Source organism: Procambarus clarkii, chromosome 69 (assembly GCF_040958095.1).
Source record: "Procambarus clarkii isolate CNS0578487 chromosome 69, FALCON_Pclarkii_2.0, whole genome shotgun sequence".
Lineage (NCBI taxonomy): Eukaryota > Metazoa > Arthropoda > Malacostraca > Decapoda > Cambaridae > Procambarus > Procambarus clarkii.
This window is the reverse complement of record NC_091218.1, coordinates 18,267,515-18,287,699: the sequence shown is the minus strand read 5'-3', so window position 1 is coordinate 18,287,699 and position 20,185 is coordinate 18,267,515.

The window sequence follows — 20,185 nt, the reverse complement described above, 5'->3', positions numbered from 1 at the left end:
TTAACGGCCCGTTTCACACAACCTCGATTATAGTCCCCAAAGTTCCGGTTAAATCATATAAAACTCCATTGCTGATCATGCCAAAACAAATGACTGATGGAATGGGAGTTGAAATGGCTTAAATATAAGATTTATAGTCACAAAAAACGACAAGATCGAGTGCTCGCCCGTTTAGGCTTGTGAAGCGCCTTGGGTGTGCGCCAAATTTGAAAATCAAAATCTTGGCGCGAATTTTCCCTCTCTGAAATACTATGAAATTTCAAAATCTCTTTACAAAATAAAACGTATTATGATTTTACAAAAATCTTTATTTTCGTCACATGTGATTTATTGTTCTAAGTAAACAGGAATACAAGAGATAATTGTACTGAGAAGTATAATATAGAAAAATGAGGTCTATAAGATTCCTTTCTACGGTTCGTTCAAATCTCTACATCTATTTGAACAAAGATACAGCAAGACACACAAGACAGACAGACAGACAGACACATAAATACGCACAAATAGACACACAGTTTCAAATGTAGATATGTGGAGCCCAGTAGGCTCAGAAACCTGTACACCAGTTGATTGCCAGTTGAGAGGCGGGACCAAAGAGCCAAAGCTCAACCCCCGCAAGTACAAATAGGTGAGTACATGCTTGGGGTGGGTCATTTACAATAGGTTGTTCAATCAAGAAAAATTCCAGCTTCGAGATTTAACAAAAAAATAGAAACATATTTGAACGGGATACAAAAATAAATTGTTTTAAATTCAGCTCCTCGGAACAAAAAAGTTCCAAGTAGCACGGCCTATGGCGATCCCGTAGTAGACTTACCTTGGCACAGGAGCGGGGCTGTAACTTACAAACTTAAGAGCAAAGGAACTCGAGTAAAGACCGGAAGTGAAGTGTGAGAGAGTCGGAAGTAGTGAGTCTGAAGATCTTAGGTCAAGACAGAACCATAATATCGTACCAGATTCACGAAAGCAGTTACGCAAGCACTTACGAACGTGTACATCTTTCCTCAATCTTTAACGGCTTTGGTTACATTTATTAAACAGTTTACGAGCATGAAAACTTGTCAATCAACTGTTGTTATTGTTATAAACAGCCTCCTGGTGCTTCGGAGCTCATTAACTGTTTAATAATTGTAAACAAAGCCGCCAAAGATTGAGAAAAGATTCAGAGGTTCGTAAGTGATTGCGTAACTGCTTCGTGAATCTTCCTCCTTGAATGGAATCTGGCTGACCAAGGAAGACAACCTCGTACATTGTAACTCAAGAATATACAAGAATTACATCATATCCTCCTGTTTTGTTATACTCAAATTCTGTCAGTTGAAATGTAACCAATCACAGGCAAGTAGGCCTCTGACGTCATGCCAGACAGAGGAGCATCAGGCATGCTCCCAGCAGCCTCAGTTATCCTCACAGACCCAGGGTAGGTGGACCTCGGCTGGCCAGTTATACACCTGTTTGCCTCACTCAATAAATATATACAGAAGCGACTACTGTGTCTACATTCAACCCGAACAAGGCAAACGAATACTGGTAGCAGCAGTGGGATCCAGAAATTTTTTTCTGGAAGCAAAAGTTCCAGTACCCAGCATCGCCTCGTGTTCCAGCCAAAACCGCCACCGCCATAAGCCGCCATCCTGCCTCCCACGCATCAAATATTGTGCCAGACCGGGGTCCTGCCATCAACCACTACTCCAGGCCAACGTTTTAGAAGTAAGGGTCAATATTTTCCTGTGAGAACGCTCACTCATCAGTGAGGAGGAAGGAAGCTTCCCGCGCCAGCCATTTTTGAACCTCGCGCCACCACGTGGGAACCACCTATTACACCCACCACCACCACCACCGCCACCCAAGCTGACAGTATCAAGCTTCGTGAGGGTGCAAGCTACTGCAATCGTCGTCAGCCATCGTCGCAAGTATCAACTGGTTATTCCATCGTCGCAATATTGTCGTCGTCAGAATTTATCTTCGTGCCTCTAGCCTGAACAGTGTGGGGTCCCTGAGTCTCGCGCCACCGCCGCCAGGAGCGCTGCCGTCGCATCCAGTTTGTAAACACGCCTCACATGGGCCTCTTCAGATTTTCACGACGCTTCTCCTACTTTGGCTACTGGTGATCCTCATAAATTACAACCCTGAGATAAGTAATTGCTAGTTGAGAACAACGTGCCAAGTGTTAAAAAGTGACTTATGTAATAATTCCCATAATATCCTGTGAATTAACCATTCAGTGACTTGTTAAATATTGGAGCTGGTTCAGTACTGCACTCCCCACAGTTTTCCTGTGTGATTTCAACATTCCTGCTTCTTACAGTAATTTCATTGAATTTTAATTGTTCTCCTAGAGTGTTATTGGTAAATTCAAATTCCAGTGAATTAAGAAATCCTTGTTTTAGTAGCAGTTAAGGATTTGTGCAATATAATTTTTTTTAATTTCTCCAGACCTAACTTGAAATTTATCCTTTAAGCATTTTAATTTAAACTTTTACCATAGGAGTTATATACATTCCTGTGTCCAGTTTATGTGCTACATCCATATTTCTTGCATTGCCACTTGTTGTGTTGAATCTTTTTAATGAAATTTTGCAATTGCACTTCCAGTTTTTATATTCTCAATTGCTGGGCTTAGTCTGGTTTAATTAATTTACATACATCTAATTCCAGTCATTTTTTAATGAAAGATTGCTAAAATTAGTTTACAATTTGCTTGTTCTTAATTATTTTCTTGCCTAGCCCAATTTAATAATTTTATTTCTGCCATTTTTACTTTAGCCAAGTTGATATTTTTTTGTGTTTATTTTTGTGTATACTATTTCTGATGCCAGGTGCACTTAATTATAATCTGCGTTCAAATATTACTTCCACGGCTGTGACAATGCCTACCACTGTTGAAACCCCTTCAGAATCAATGGGAACAGTTGCTCGTCCCAATGGCCAGAGATCAGCTCAGGAAATGGCTATTCCTCTTTTTGCTGGGGAATCGCGTTTATTAGAATCATGGTTTAGTAAGGTTGAAGCGAAAACAGTTGCACGTTTTTCTAAGCCTACTGATGCCGAATACTTAGCAATTGCACGGTCAGCCGTGGACACAACCAAAGGTGATGCACGTTTTGTTGTTGATGAGAAAGCCATTGTTAGCCTCCAGTCTTGGCCTGAATTTAAGGATTTCTTTCGCCGTCGCTTTGTTAATAAAGGAGACCTTGACCCATATAGGTTAGTCAAGAAAATTGCCAATGCCACCATGCAGCCTGGTGAATCGTTTAATGCGTTTACTAGCCGTCTCGATCAGTATCTGTATGCCTTAGTTTCTGCTATGAATAATTCGACTTGGTTAGATAAAGACAATAATCTGTCCCCTGAGGCTATGGCCAAAATGATAGCATTTGGTACTTTAATGCATTTTGCCCCCGAGCATACAAAACCAATCGTTGAGCAACAAAATTTTGGTGTTAAACATGAAATTGGTGAAGTATTTGAGGCTATTAACAATGCCGCAGATAAACTAGCTCCCCGAAGTGCTCAACTGTTGCCACCCTCTGATGCTGTAAATGTAGTCACAAGCTCTCAGCATCCTCCCACAAATTCTCAAAACTCTTGGTCGCAGAAGCGTACCTATGCTCGTAGCCCCCAGTCAAATTCGCCGCCTCATAAAATGCCGAAACGCCATAGTCCACAACCATCCACTCCCTCATGTTGGCATTGTGGTAAGAGTAACCACCTTGCAAGGGACTGTTGGTCCGCCCTTAGATCATCACCTCCTAGACAATTCTCTCGGCCCCCTCATCAATCTAATCATTCTAGGCTTCCATATTGCACGTACCATAAACAAGTTGGTCACCACACTGCGGATTGTAGAGCTAGGCAAAGGACATCTCCACCTCGTAACTCCCATGGTCAGTCTTGGCGAGGCTCACAGCGTCCAAGACATTATCAGAACTCTCGTAATTACAACTCCCAGCCCAGCTATAATGCAACTTCAAATTATAATGCTCAGTCACAGAATGCTGGAGCTCAGAATGTTCACTCCATGTCGTCGGGAAACCCCCAAGGCCATCCGCTAACCAATTCAAGCTAGCCAATCCTAGTGCCCTCCCTGTGTATTCAGTAGCTACCCAAAATAGATTTGGACACTTGACAGAGGAGGACACTGACTCTAGACCAGTTGTAGATGTTGACGGATCCACAGTAAATTTGACACAAACAAGACACAGATATCCCAGACAACATAAGTCAAAAATAGTAACTTGTCCAGTCTCAAGTGATGGTCCCCTTGTATCAGCCATTGTACATGGTAGAGTTTTAAAAGTTTTTCTTGACTCAGGTGCAAAAATTAATATTGTCAAGCCCTCAGCTCTTAGAGACATTGAAAGTATGCACCCTACTATTTTAAAACAGTCACACATACCTTTTCTAAGTGGTATTTCAGGAAATAAAGTAAAAGTTCAGGGTGAAATTGACCTCCCACTCAAGTTCAATGATGTCACATTGTCTATAACATGTTTAGTTGTTGACATTATTCATTTTCCTGGAGACATTCTCTTAGGTCTGTACACCATGATTGATGAAAATATTGCATTGTTTCCCCATCGTTGGAACATAAGTATCAAAGACCATGTCATACCTTTGTGTAGCATGTATCGACAGGGCCACGAGTTCAACCTTCAATCAGATTATGTTAATTTTGTTGACACCCGCCTTGCTAGCGTAGGTTTGTCAGATCATTGTCGTGGTAGCATACCCGAGAAAACAGGCACTCGATTGAAGCATAGTAGTTGTACAGTTGTTAAGGAGAATGAGTATCGGGACTTTCTGGAAGGGGACGCCCTAACGGATTCTCGTTGTCTCGCTCGCCTGGCAGCTTCCATCTCTGAAGTCAGTGGTTCCACGGCTACTGACACTGTGCTACACCCTCATTCTCTCACCAGAATAAGAGTTAAGGTTCAGGGAGTGCCTGAGTTGTCGGATGTGATTGCGGAAAGTGAAACATGTAAAGTGAATGGTACATTTGTTGAACCCTCCTGGCACACAGTGCAGGATGGTACTGTCTCACTTTTTATCGCGAACACAAGTAATGCCGATATCCATCTCCAGTCTGGTACCCATGTTGTAGATTTTGCCCATTACTCGTTACCGGTGCGAGTTGTGGATGATGTCTCCATGGATCATACTGTTTGTACACTCACACCAGGAGAACAGGGATCTCAGCCAGAGGTGCAAGCGCAACACCTCGGTCCTACTGATTTTCCTGACTCTGTGGCTCAGCTTTTGAAAATTTTGAACAAGAATAGAGCTGTTGTTGCTCTACCAGGAGAAAAATTAGGTCTCACTCCTCTTATTACACATAAAATTCCCCTTGAACAAGGAACTACGCCTATTTATGTACCAGCTTACCGTCTTCCCCATTCTCAGAGAGCAGAAGCAGATAGACTTGTAGAAGAAATGTTACAGAGTGATGTAATTGAATCGAGTAATTCGCCATGGAACGCTCCATTGATTCTTGTACCAAAGCGAGATGGGACTTGGAGACCTGTAATCGATTATCGCAAGCTTAACAGAGTAACAATACCTGATCGTTTCCCACTTCCAGTTCTAAATGATTTGTTGCAAAGTATTGGTCGAAACAAAGTATTCTCAACGTTAGATTTGTTGCAGGGATTCTGGCAAATCCCCCTTGATGAGGAAAGTAAACAATTGACAGCCTTTAGTACTCCCAATGGTCATTTTCATTTCAAAAGAATGCCATTTGGTTTGCGTAGTAGTCCAATAACCTTTTCACGGCTCATGACAAATCTATTTCGTAGATTGATAGGAAGTACGCTTCTAGTTTACCTTGATGATCTCATAATCATGTCGCAAGATGTTCAGACTCATTTCCAGAACCTTGAAAAGGTACTTGCAAAGCTCGCTGAAGCTAATTTAAAAATAAAGCTTGCAAAATGTTCATTTTTAAAGCAAAAGATTAATTTCCTAGGTCATACAGTTACACCTTCAGGTATTACATTGAATGAATCAAAAATTATTGCTGCCCGTGATTTTCCAACACCTCGTACCGCAGAAGCCGTAAGACAGTTCACAGGTCTTGTAGGATTTTATCGTTCATTTATTGCTGGATTCTCTATTATAGCCGCTCCGCTTTACAAGTTGCAAAGAAAAGATGAACCCTTTGTTTGGGGAGAGGCCCAGGATCAGTCATTCAAAAAACTCAAAGCAGCCTTGATTTCGTCACCTGTCCTTAGGTATCCAGATTTTTCTAAACCTTTTACGTTGGTTACAGATGCTAGTGACATAGGTCTAGGTGCTGCATTACTTCAAACAGAAGGTCACAGAGATCACGCAATAGCTTATGCTAGCCGTACTTTATCTAAAGAAGAGAAAAATTATAGTGCAACAGAACGAGAAGCCTTGGCAGTTGTTTGGGCACTTAAACATTTCAAGGATACAATTTATAATTACCCAGTTCATGTTCTTACAGATCACCAACCATTAATTCCCTTGTTCAAAAATAAGAATCCAGTTGGAAAGTTTGCTAGATATTTGCTCACAATTCAAGAATTCAATCCCACATTTGGATATATTCCAGGAAAGCAAAATGTTGTAGCCGATGCGTTTTCTCGACACGTAGCTGCGATTCAGTTAAATTACCCAGCATTAGATGCTACAGTAGTAGAAATGGAACAAAGACAAGACCCCATATGGGCACCCGTCATTAAATTTTTGACTAAGCAAGACACTCGCCCGATTCATAAACCGCCAGTACCATTGAAAGAACTAGTTATGTTGGACAATTTACTGTGTAGAGTAGTAAAGCTAGGGACAGCCCCGAGGAAATGTTGTCAGTTAGTTGTTCCAGCTGTCTTGGTACCAACTGTGTTAAAAATTATCCATGATGCTCCTGCAAGTGCACATCCAGGAAAGGATCGTACACTCCAACAAGGTCGATTGAAATATTTTTGGCCAAAAATGGCTAAGGAGATTGCTCATTATGTTGACAGATGTTTAACTTGTTTACAGCACAAGGGACATGTTTCAGGACCTAATCCAATTCAGGTGTACCCAGCAACTAAAGCTCCTTGGGAACGAATATCGATGGATTTATTGACAAATTTTGCGGAAACAGAGAAAGGGAACAAACATTTGCTTGTAATGGTCGATAATTTTTCACGGTTTTGCGAACTAGTTCCTATCCCGAACAAAACAGCAGAAACCATAGCCAGCGCATTCCATGACCAAATAATTTGTAGATATAGTATGCCTAAAGTAATCCTTTCAGATAATGGACCAGAATTCAGTAATAGTATTCTAACTAGCTTGTGTGATTTATATAACATCAAAAAATGTAGCATTATGCCTTATCATCCGGCAAGTAATGGACTAGCTGAACGTACTAACAGGAAAGTGTTAGATGCCTTGAGAGTCACGTTGAATTTTGATAACAACAATTGGGATGATTTTATACCCTTAATTCAGTGTGCTATAAATTCTTCAATTAATGTTTCTACTGGTGACACACCTCACGCTATTCTTTATGGTACAGATAAGATCCTCCCTAATGAATTGATTAACGTACCTCCTACTCCCTTATATAACGTAGATGATTTTGTTCAAGTGAAGCGTAGACAAATGCAATTAGTATTCAAGAAAATACGAGAACAACTGTCCAAAGCAACAGCCGAGTTCACTCTAGCAAGGAATGCACGAGCTAAACCCAATAAAATAACTATTGGATCTGTAGTAATGATACTTAACCAACACAGGTCTGGTCCTATGTACAAGTTAACTAAGAAATTTTTGGGTCCATATAAGGTAATCGAGCTTATTAAAGGTAACAAATACAGACTTAAGAACTTGTTAACAGGAGAGTATATAAATGAGCATTTAGACCACATGAAGTTAGCTAAAATGACTGTTGACGAGACTGATGAGGAAGATGACAATGAACTTACCCAGACAGATACTCCTACTCGGACACCACCTTCTGTGGTTGACAGACCACTTGATGTTCAGCAACCCCATACTAGCAATTATAATCTTAGATCTAGACCTCTCGTTTCAACCGTGCACTCACCACACGTCCATTGGCTAGATGTTAACGAGGATATCTCTCAAGATGATAGTTTGTCACATGAAGTTTCATCTGTTCCGGACCTTCAGTCAGAGCCAGAGTTGTATAGTGCTCTGGATGAGCTAGGTGTAGATATCCGCAGAATTTATAATTGATTGCACTCTGCAGTTATTCTGTTTGTTTTGAAAAAAAAAAATCATTTGCAGTATTTCTACCACATGTGTCTTATTATTACCATTATATATAATGTATAGTTTTTCTCAACTTTATTTTGTTATGAATTAGATGCCATTGTTAAGTCTACTACCATTTGTATTTTTACAGTGCTTGTCATAAGAGTTATTATTGTTCTAGCAACCACATTGTGGCCAGTGAATCCTGACTGCTATCACGCAGATGTTAGTCTTCTTGATCCAGGTCTTGTATATGCTTGTAAATATATTGCACATTATATATATTGTACATTGGTCTTGTAAATATATTGTATATTTCGAAAAAAAAAAAAAAAAGAGAAAAAAAAAAATTATCTATCTTGAAATTCAATTGTGGTTGTTAGGTCAGAACTTTGTTCTATTAATGTAATAATTGTTTAATTTTGTATGGTTTTCAAGCACATGCCATTGACACATGTTAATAATTTTGTTTAGTCAATACCTTGGGTTGTATTGTTCATATCTGATCAGTAGACATACACATGTTCTTAATACTCTGATTTAATCAAAGCATTGTTACCATGATTTTCACCTATTATGATGAATTTTTTTTTTGGTGCATATATGCCGAGTTGTTTGTATTACGCACACCTGATCTTCTTTCAATGTTTTATTATGCAAATTTCACATGTAAGCCATTATTGTATGCCACCGAGGTCCTTTCAGTATCATTGTAACTATATAGCTAGCCAGAGCTTGTCGACAAGGGACGTCGACTTGGTAGCGTGTCCGAGCGGTGTTATACTCAAATTCTGTCAGTTGAAATGTAACCAATCACAGGCAAGTAGGCCTCTGACGTCATGCCAGACAGAGGAGCATCAGGCATGCTCCCAGCAGCCTCAGTTATCCTCACAGACCCAGGGTAGGTGGACCTCGGCTGGCCAGTTATACACCTGTTTGCCTCACTCAATAAATATATACAGAAGCGACTACTGTGTCTACATTCAACCCGAACAAGGCAAACGAATAGTTTTAGTAGTAATTACAGTAACGATGAGCACCATAGTATACTGACATACAACGCAATTAGAAAGTACAAATCGCTACTATTGAATTGGGACAAACCGGAAAACGATTTACTAATGTTGCAAAGACAAATTAACTAACCCTTACTAGGCCTATTACACGTTATCTGAGGCCTAATACCTTGAGGTTACCTTGAGGTGCTTCCGGGGCTTAGCGTCCCCGCGGCCCGGTCGTCGACCAGGCCTCCTGGTTGCCGGACTGATCAACCAGGCTGTTGGACGCGGCTGCTCGCAGCCTGACGTATGAGTCACAGCCTGGTTGATCAGGTAAATGTGTGCTATACGAGGCCTAGGAATATGTAAGTTTGTTTTACCTTCATTGTTTCAGACTATAAAGTGAATAGTACAAAGGTCTACTATCTAATTGCTTAGTAAGTCAATATTTGTACTATGGTGTTGCTTAGTAAGTCAATATTTGTACTATGGTGTTGCTTAGTAAGTCAATATTTGTACTATGGTGTTGCTTAGTAAGTCAATATTTGTACTATGGTGTTGCTTAGTAAGTCAATATTTGTACTATGGTGTTGCTTAGTAAGTCAATATTTGTACTATGGTGCACATAATTACAACAAATTACTATCTGAACAGGAGGATGGGTTGAGAATTAAGGAGACTATTTATATAGATCAAAACTCATTCACATATATGTCTAACCTACGCTTGAAACAATCAAGTTATCTCCCATCTGTAATATAACCCAGTTTTTTGCTAAATCTAAACTAAATTACAAAGATAATTATGAACATTTTGAACGAGACGAATGTTCACCCCCCCACACTACATGGGCTGGACGGTAGAGCGACGGTCTCGCTTTCTGCAGGTCGGCGTTCAATCCCCGACCGTCCACAAGTGGTTGGGCACCATTCCTTTCCCCCCCGTCCCATCCCAAATCCTTATCCTGACCCCTTCCAAGTGTTATATAGTCGTAATGGCTTGGAGCTTTCCCCTGATAATTCCCTCCCCCCCCTGTACACGTACGACGTAGGGGGGAGGGGCAGTGGAAGGTGATGAACTAGGAACATTGTGCTGTTCATCACCGCACACGTTCAATTCCACCCAAATTGCTGACCTGGAGCTCTGTAATGGGAACATTCACTGCCTGAATCCATTTAAGCACCTAAACTTATTCTCAACGTTAAACAGTTACCAAATTGCATTCCCCGGAGCTCATGCGAGACAGTTACATCATAATTTACACCCCCGAAAATACATGACTGGTTACAGACTTCTAGAGCTGAAATCTTACGAGTGAATTACCTATGGTACAATGTGTACCCATTGTTTCGTATTCTGTCTTGTGTTGGTACTTTTAATACCCTATTAATATCACCTTTGTTATAGCCATTACAGACTTCTAGAGCTGAAATCTTACGACTGAATTACCTATGATGGAATGTGTGAGGCATGCTCTATGGACACGCAGAGCCACGACCGCCAAGTTTATGACGGAACATCTTGCGCACACACCAACGGTGTTCCCTGATAGTCGTAGTGCGATATGCAGGCACCAACAGTCTAAACGATCATCGCCCTCAACCGGGAGATACCTTTCCGTAGACACTGCCCCGGCGGCAGTGACATATATACTACCCGCCTTAAGATGAAGCTTGGACACGTTGTAAGTCAGTAATGACCTTTAAGTTATAACTTAGACTTGACAGCCAGGGTGTAACTGGAGGTTGACAGGCTGTAACTGGAGGTTGACAGGCTGTAACTGGAGGTTGACAGGCTGTAACTGGAGGTTGACAGGCTGTAACTGGAGTTGACAGCCAGGCTGTAACTGGAGGTTGACAGGCTGTAACTGGAGGTTGACAGGCTGTAACTGGAGGTTGACAGGCTGTAAACTGGAGGTTGACAGGCTGTAACTGGAGGTTGACAGGCTGTAACTGGAGGTTGACAGCCAGGCTGTAACTGGAGGTTGACAGCCAGGCTGTAACTGGAGGTTGACAGCCAGGCTGTAACTGGAGGTTGACAGCCAGGCTGTAACTGGAGGTTGACAGCCAGGCTGTAACTGGAATTGACAGCCAGGCTGTAACTGGAATTGGCAGCCAGGCTGTAACTGGAGGTTGACAGGCTGTAACTGGAGGTTGACAGGCTGTAACTGGAGGTTGACAGGCTGTAACTGGAGGTTGACAGGCTGTAACTGGAGGTTGACAGGCTGTAACTGGAGGTTGACAGGCTGTAACTGGAGGTTGACAGGCTGTAACTGGAGGTTGACAGGCTGTAACTGGAGGTTGACAGGCTGTAACTGGAGGTTGACAGGCTGTAACTAGAGGTTGACAGGCTGCAACTGGAGGTTGACAGGCTGTAACTGGAGGTTGACAGGCTGTAACTGGAGGTTGACAGGCTGTAACTGGAGGTTGACAGCCAGGCTGTAACTGGAGGTTGACAGGCTGTAACTGGAGGTTGACAGCCAGGCTGTAACTGGAGGTTGACAGCTGTAACTGGAGGTTGACAGGCTGTAACCGTAGACTGACAGCCAGGCTGTAACTGGAATTGACAGCCAGGCTGTAACTGGAATTGACAGCCAGGCTGTAACTGGAGGTTGACAGCCAGGCTGTAACTGGAGGTTGACAGCCAGGCTGTAACTGGAATTGACAGCCAGGCTGTAACTGGAATTGACAGCCAGGCTGTAACTGGAGGTTGACAGCCTGGCTGTAACTGGAGGTTGACAGGCTGTAACTGGATGTTGACAGCCAGGCTGTAACTGGAGGTTGACAGGCTGTAACTGGAGGTTGACAGCCAGGCTGTAACTGGAGGTTGACAGCCTGGCTGTAACTGGAATTGACAGCCAGGCTGTAACTGGAGGTTGACAGCCAGGCTGTAACTGGAGGTTGACAGCCTGGCTGTAACTGGAGGTTGACAGGCTGTAACTGGAATTGACAGCCAGGCTATAACTGGAGTTGACAGCCAGGCTGTAACTGGAGGTTGACAGCCAGGCTGTAACTGGAGTTGACAGCCAGGCTATAACTGGAGTTGACAGCCAGGCTATAACTGGAATTGACAGCCAGGCTGTAACTGGAATTGACACCCAGGCTGTAACTGGAATTGACAGCCAGGCTGTAACTGGAGGTTGACAGCCAGGCTGTAACTGGAATTGACACCCAGGCTGTAACTGGAATTGACAGCCAGGCTGTAACTGGAGGTTGACAGCCTGGCTGTAACTGGAGGTTGACAGCCAGGCTGTAACTGGAATTGACAGCCAGGCTGTAACTGGAGGTTGACAGCCAGGCTGTAACTGGAGGTTGACAGCCAGGCTGTAACTGGAGGTTGACAGCCTGGCTGTAACTGGAGTTGACAGCCAGGCTATAACTGGAATTGACAGCCAGGCTGTAACTGGAGGTTGACAGCCTGGCTGTAACTGGAGTTGACAGCCAGGCTGTAACTGGAGGTTGACAGCCAGGCTGTAACTGGAATTGACAGCCAGGCTGTAACTGGAATTGACAGCAAGGCTGTAACTGGAGGTTGACAGGCTGTAACTGGAGGTTTACAGGCTGTAACTGGAGGTTTACAGGCTGTAACTGGAGGTTGACAGGCTGTAACTGGAGGTTGACAGGCTGTAACTGGAGGTTGACAGGCTGTAACTGGAGGTTGACAGGCTGTAACTGGAGGTTGACAGGCTGTAACTGGAGGTTGACAGCTGTAACTGGAGGTTGACAGGCTGTAACTGGAGGTTGACAGGCTGTAACTGGAGGTTGACAGGCTGTAACTGGAGGTTGACAGGCTGTAACTGGAGGTTGACAGGCTGTAACTGGAGGTTGACAGGCTGTAACTGGAGGTTGACAGGCTGTAACTGGAGGTTGACAGGCTGTAACTGGAGGTTGACAGGCTGTAACTGGTGTGTAGGTGAACTAAGTGGTGGTAAGTGGGGGGGGAGATGGGAGAGATTAGAGGGGGAGGGGTGAGAGGGAGGAAGGGGGGGGGGGTTACGGTGGTGATTTGTACCATCAAGTAGAGAGGGTTTACCGCTAGGTGTGTAACACGAAGCCCACTCCGACACACGAACCCCACCTCCACCCACCTACACCACTCTTCTCACACCAGTTACACAACACCTTACCACCCCCCAAACCGTTATCTACCACCACCTGCACCACTACTACCACCATCTGCACCGAGACCACTATTTACCAGTCGATGGTGAGTCGAGAGGCGGGACCCCAGAGCCGTGGCTCATCCCCGCGAACTACAATTTGGTGAGTACTACCACCACCACTACCAATACCACTACCACCACTACCACCACCACCACTACCAGGCTTCTCAACTCTGAGAACTCCACCACAATCACTTCCCAGCCCAGATATTGGAGGCAGACGGCCCCCAGCGGTGAAGCGGTCAGGGGTGTGTGTGTGTGTGTGTGTGTGTGTGTGTGTGTGTGTGTGTGTGTGTGTGTGTGTGTAATTACCTAAGTGTAATTACCTAAGTGTAGTTACAGGATGAGAGCTACGCTCGTGGTGTCCCGTCTTCCCAGCACTCTTTGTCATATAACGCTTTGAAACTACTGACGGTCTTGGCCTCCACCACCTTCTCACTTAACTTGTTCCAACCGTCTACCACTCTATTTGCGAAGGTGAATTTTCTTATATTTCTTCGGCATCTGTGTTTAGCTAGTTTAAATCTATGGCCTCTTGTTCTTGAAGTTCCAGGTCTCAGGAAGTCTTCCCTGTCGATTTTATCAATTCCTGTTACTATTTTGTACGTAGTGATCATATCACCTCTTTTTCTTCTGTCTTCTAGTTTTGGCATATTTAATGCTTCTAACCTCTCCTCGTAGCTCTTGCCCTTCAGTTCTGGGAGCCACTTAGTAGCATGTCTTTGCACCTTTTCCAGTTTGTTGATGTGCTTCTTAAGATATGGGCACCACACAACAGCTGCATATTCTAGCTTTGGCCTAACAAAAGTCATGAACAATTTCTTTAGTATATCGCCATCCATGTATTTAAATGCAATTCTGAAGTTAGAAAGCATTGCATAGGCTCCTTGCACAATATTCTTAATGTGGTCCTCAGGTGATAGTTTTCTATCTAGAACCACTCCTAGATCTCTTTCTTTATCAGAATTCTTTAAAGATTTCTCACATAATATATAGGTTGTGTGGGGTCTATGTTCTCCTATTCCACATTCCATAACATGACATTTATTAACATTAAATTCCATTTGCCAAGTGGTGCTCCATATACTTATTTTGTCCAGGTCTTCTTGAAGGGCATGACAATCATCTAAATTTCTTATCCTTCCTATTATCTTAGCATCATCAGCAAACATGTTCATATAATTCTGTATACCAACTGGTAGATCATTTATGTACACAATAAACATCACTGGTGCAAGAACTGAACCCTGTGGTACTCCACTTGTGACATTTCTCCATTCCGATACATTGCCTCTGATTACTGCCCTCATTTTTCTATCAGTCAGAAAATTTTTCATCCATGATAGAAGCTTACCTGTCACCCCTCCAATATTTTCCAGTTTCCAGAACAACCTCTTATGTGGAACTCTGTCGAAAGCCTTTTTTAGGTCCAGATAGATGCAGTCAACCCAGCCATCTCTTTCCTGTAATATCTCTGTGGCCCGATCATAGAAACTGAGTAAATTCGATACACAGGATCTTCCTGATCGAAAACCATACTGTCTGTCTGATATTATATCATTTCTCTCCAGGTGTTCTACCCATTTAGTTTTGATTAGCTTTTCCAATACTTTCACTATTACACTTGTCAATGATACAGGTCTATAATTGAGGGGGTCTTCCCTGCTGCCACTTTTGTAGATTGGAACTATGTTAGCCTGTTTCCACACGTCTGCTACGATTCCTGTACACAGGGATGCCTGAAAGATCAGGTGAAGTGGAATGCTGAGCTCAGATGCACATTCTCTCAGAACCCATGGTGAAACTCCATCTGGGCCAGCTGCTTTGTTCCTCCCGAGCTCCTTTAGCATATTTTCCACTTCATCTCTAGACACCTCTATCCGCTCTATGTTGTTCTCTGGAATTCTTATTGTGTCTGGTTCTCTGAAGATTTCATTTTGTACAAACACACTTTGGAACTTTTCATTTAATGTTTCACACATTTCCTTTTCATTTTCCGTGAATCTGTTTCCCATTTTCAACCTCTGGATATTATCCTTTACCTGCAATTTGTTGTTTATGAATTTGTAGAATAGGCCCGGTTCTGTTTTACATTTATCTGCTATCCCTTTTTCAAAATTTCTTTCTGCCTCTCTCCTTACTGCTGTATAATTGTTTCTCGCATCTTTGTATCGCTGGTATGTTTGGGGGTTTGGCCTCTTCCTATACCGATTCCATTTTTGTGTCTTTTGGTCTCTTGCCCTCTCACAATTTCTGTCAAACCAATCCTGTTTTCTGGTCCTGCATCTCTGTTTTGGTATGAATGTTTGTGTGCCTTCCTCGTATATTTTTAAAAATTTGGCATACATTTCATTTACTTCCCTGCCTAGCAACAATTCTGTCCAATTACACTCATTAAAAAAATTTCGAAGTTCCCCATAGTTGCCTCTCTTTAAATCGAGTTTATCAACTGTTTCAATGTCCCCATTTTCTTCTAGATGATATCTTAAAGCATATTTAATGTCTAACAGGACGTGATCACTCTTTCCCAAGGGAGGAAGGTACTGGATGTCAAAAATCTCTTCTTCTTTCCTGGTGAATACTAGATCCAGTACTGACGGTATATCTCCTTCCCTCATTCTTGTGGCTTGCTTTATGTGTTGATACAAGAATGTCTCCAGAATGAGGTTCACAAATCTGCATGTCCAAAAGTCCTCCGTTCTTGCTTCATAGGCCTCCCAGTCTATTGCTCTAAAGTTGAAGTCCCCCAGTATCAACAGTCGTGATTTATCTTTATCTGCTTGTACAATAATATCTCTCATGACCATTATGAGGCCCTCTCGTTTGTCATCCAGTTCTTCCTTTGTCCACGTGTTGCTTGCTGGTGGGCTGTAGGTATTTACAATTATCAGGTTATCATCCTGATTCCAGACCTGCAATGCCATTATGTCAATATCTCGAGGGTTTTCAAATATTAACTCTTTTACCTTCAGGTGTTTTTTCACCAGTACAGCCACTCCTCCTCCCTTCCTAGTTTTCCTGTCACGTCTCCAAACTGAGTAGCCTCTTGGGAATATGACTTCATTTATTATATTTCCTTCAAGTTTCGTTTCTGATAATGCAACAATATCTGGGACCCTAAGCTGGATTATATCTTGCAACTCCAAAGTTTTTGACCTCACTCCATCTATGTTGGTATATACAATTTTCAGGAACATGTTCCCTTTTCCTTTGCTCTTTACTCCCCCTTCCACTACTGATCTTGTTGCTTTGTTTTTATGTACCATTTCACAAGCTTTCCAGTCCCTGTCACTTTGTAAAAAAAAGAATTTCTGTCTTCTTCATTTCTATCCCCATTTAGCCGTTTTGCCTCAATTAAGTTCATTTTCAGCTTTTCTCTGTCTTCCTTGGAGAGGTCTTGTCTTATTGACCAAGATTTGCCAACCTCATCACTCTGCAGTTTCCTGGCATTTCTTAGCACTTCCATCATGTTTTTCACTCCATTAAAGGTCACCCTTAAGGGGCGGTTCTTTTCTTTCTCATATTTTCCTATTCTTCTAAAATCACTGACATTTTCCTTTGAGCCTTCTCCTAAACCTACTATTTTCTCTATGATTTTCATCTCTTCTGCCGCTCGGTGTGTGTGTGTGTGTGTGTGTGTGTGTGTGTGTGTGTGTGTGTGTGTGTGTGTGTGTGTGTGTGTGTGTGTGTGTCGGGTGTTGAGCTCTGCTCTTTCGGCCGCCTCTCAACTGTCAATCAACTGTGTGCTACTACAACTGTGGGTTACTGTTACCTAGCAGTAAAATAGGTACCTGGGTGTTAGTCAGCTGTCACGGGCTGCTTCCTGGGGGGTGGAGGCCTGGTCGAGGACCGGGCCGCGGGGACACTAAAGCCCCGAAATCATCTCAAGATAACCTCAAGATACTGTATCAACGGTTTTCCAAAAACATACAATAGGTCCAACGTTCAAACGACAGGAGACAGGACAGAGAGAGAGAGAGAGAGAGAGAGAGAGAGAGAGAGAGAGAGAGAGAGAGAGAGAGAGAGAGAGAGAGAGAGAGAGAGAGAAACATATGCACGATGTGAGGAGTAAAACCAACTATAATTACACACACAAGAGAAAGCTAAAGAAATTGCTTCCGGAGCAGCCGTCAGCAGGTGACACCCGCTGATAAGCAGACAATTATCTGCTGGCCAGACCTACCCCCGTTCTTGTGCACACACTAACAACCACCACTAACAACTCCCATATACACATATCCCTTCTGTGTCTCTAAGTGTACTATCTTATTGAGCTTCTCCGGTGCTTATCTAACAGTGACTTCGGGCAAGTGAGGTCTAGATCTTCATGTCTCGTCTACTAGCCTTTTTGTACCTAATTTTGGTATGTTTACTGATGTATATGAATATACCCACCAGCAGCAGGCTGGGTACATGTACTCAATCATTTTATCATGTATGTTATGAGTACATGAGCCAGTTGACTAGACACACTGGGGGGGAGAAAGAGAAAGAGAGAGAGAGAGAGAGAGAGAGAGAGAGAGAGAGAGAGAGAGAGAGAGAGAGAGAGAGAGAGAGAGAGAGAGAGAGAGAGAGAGAGAGGTGTGTGTGTGTGTGGGTGTGGGTGTGTGTGTGTGTGTGTGTGTGTGTGTGTGTGTGTGTGTGTGTGTGTGTGTGTGTGTGTGTGTGTGTGGGTGTGTGTGGGTGTGTGTGTGTGTGTGTGTGTGTGTGTGTGTGTGTGTGTGTGTGTGTGTGTGTGTGTATGTGTGTGTGTGTGTGTGTGTGTGTGTGTGTGTGTGTGTGTGTGTGTGTGTGTGTGTGTGTGTGTGTGTGTGTGTGTGTGCGTGCGCGCGCCAGTGTTAAAGCACAATAAAGCGTGAACATATCTGAACATACATGTGTGTGTCTGTAAATATTTCAATAAGTTCAAGGTCAAATTCATCTTTGCGGTTTGCCACGAAAGAGGAATAAAAAGAACTGGCTCGCACGGTAAAAGCTTAACAGATGTCCCATGAACTTTTTTCAGCCTTCCAGTGAACACTTCAGAACTTGGTCTCGTCCCAAGTAATACTGAACACAGCTTCACTAACTGCTTTCACAGCTTCGTACGGCCCAGTATTTTCGTATTTTGTTGAACTGCAAGATATTTATTATAAGAATCTTGTAGTTCAATTGGCTGCGTTCTCGAATCACAATCAGGATTCGATTCCCGTGCGGGGACAAAAGTTGAAGGGTATGTTTCCTTTCATCTAATTGTCCCCTGTTCACTGTTAGGTAACTGTTGTAAGGTTGCATCCTGGAAAGGGGGGGGGGGAGGGTCAGTAGTTCACCCTTGAAGGGACCTCGATACAAGCCTAAAGTATATATATATACACTGGCTTCCTGTCCCTCACAAAAAAAAACGATTTATAAAACATAAAAAACTGCGATAAAACTAAACAAAATATTATAAATGGTGTGTTTCACTTGTTGGGTTAATGTATTAACCATGGTCAGAAACAGGTGGTCTCTGACCCCAGGTGTATCCAAAGGATACCTGATCAACCAGGCTGTGACTCATACGTCAGGCTGCGAGCAGCCGCGTCCAACAGCCTGGTTGATCAGTCCAGCAGCCAGGAGGTCTGGTCGAGGACCGGGCCGCGGGGACGCTAAGCCCCGGAAGCACCTCAAGATACTCAAGATACAGGGGTAGGGGGAGGGTTTCAACATATAATGCTGCCTTTTTCAATAAAGTTAGCATGTATGAATGCTAGCCTCTGAAGGTTTAGCATTAAAACAAATATCTCAAACGTTCACTACAACAGGTGTCCCAAACTGTTTTTTTTTAATTAATCACGAGTATTCAGAGACTTTCACTACAGCATTGTCCTTCAGCCATACACATCTTCCTATTTGTATATAAACAAGTGTCCTACTTTATATTATATAAACAGATGTCTACAGAAGGTTGCATGAACTAATGTTTTTTTCCCCAATGTTGAACACACCAAGGGCCATTCCAGCCCAAACTGGCACCGTGGATAATGTTTAACCTGAACAGGTATGACCATCCAGGGGGCGCTAGAAAGGGAAGGTGACCTAGAAGGCTCACCTCGACGTGAGTCAGGTGAGTAAATGACTCAGGCACTAGGCTGAGTACACCTGTGAGCGTCCAGACAGGAGACACATATATATACCATCACCCACCACCCCCACACAACGGGAGACATCTCCCGTCACGCAGGGTACAGTCGCACCTCCACAGATCTCCAGAATCAGCTCTTGATACTGGTAATGGCTCAAAAGGGCCACCACTTACGGGCTATTCATGCCCGTGCCACTTCTTGGGTGGCTTAATCTTCATCAATCAATCAATCACCCCCACACCCTCCTGGCCACGCCAGCCACTGCTTCACTAACCTGGTCTATCGAGGGAAGATGCTCCTGGGGTGCTTGGAGATCGGACTCGAGGACTGGGTCATGTCCGGATACGACCGTTACATCTGGCTGGTCTTTATGGCAGATTTGAGGGCGTTTCTCGCTTGAATAGTCGAAGTCTTCGACGTTCTGGGGCGTATCATGTTCAGAAGAGTGCGGGTCTCCATTGTCACGGCCGAGGTCCTCAGTAATGTGGTGGGTTTCTTGATTTTGATCGAGGTATTCATTGTTGTGGTCAAGGTCCTCGTGGCTGTGGTCAAGGTCCTCGTGGCTGTGGTCAAGGTCCTCGTGGCTGTGGTCAAGGTCCTCGTGGCTGTGGTGGAGGTCCTCGTGGCTGTGGTCAAGGTCCTGATAACTGTGGTGGTGGTCAAGACGTGGGATGTCCTCATCCTGCTGATGC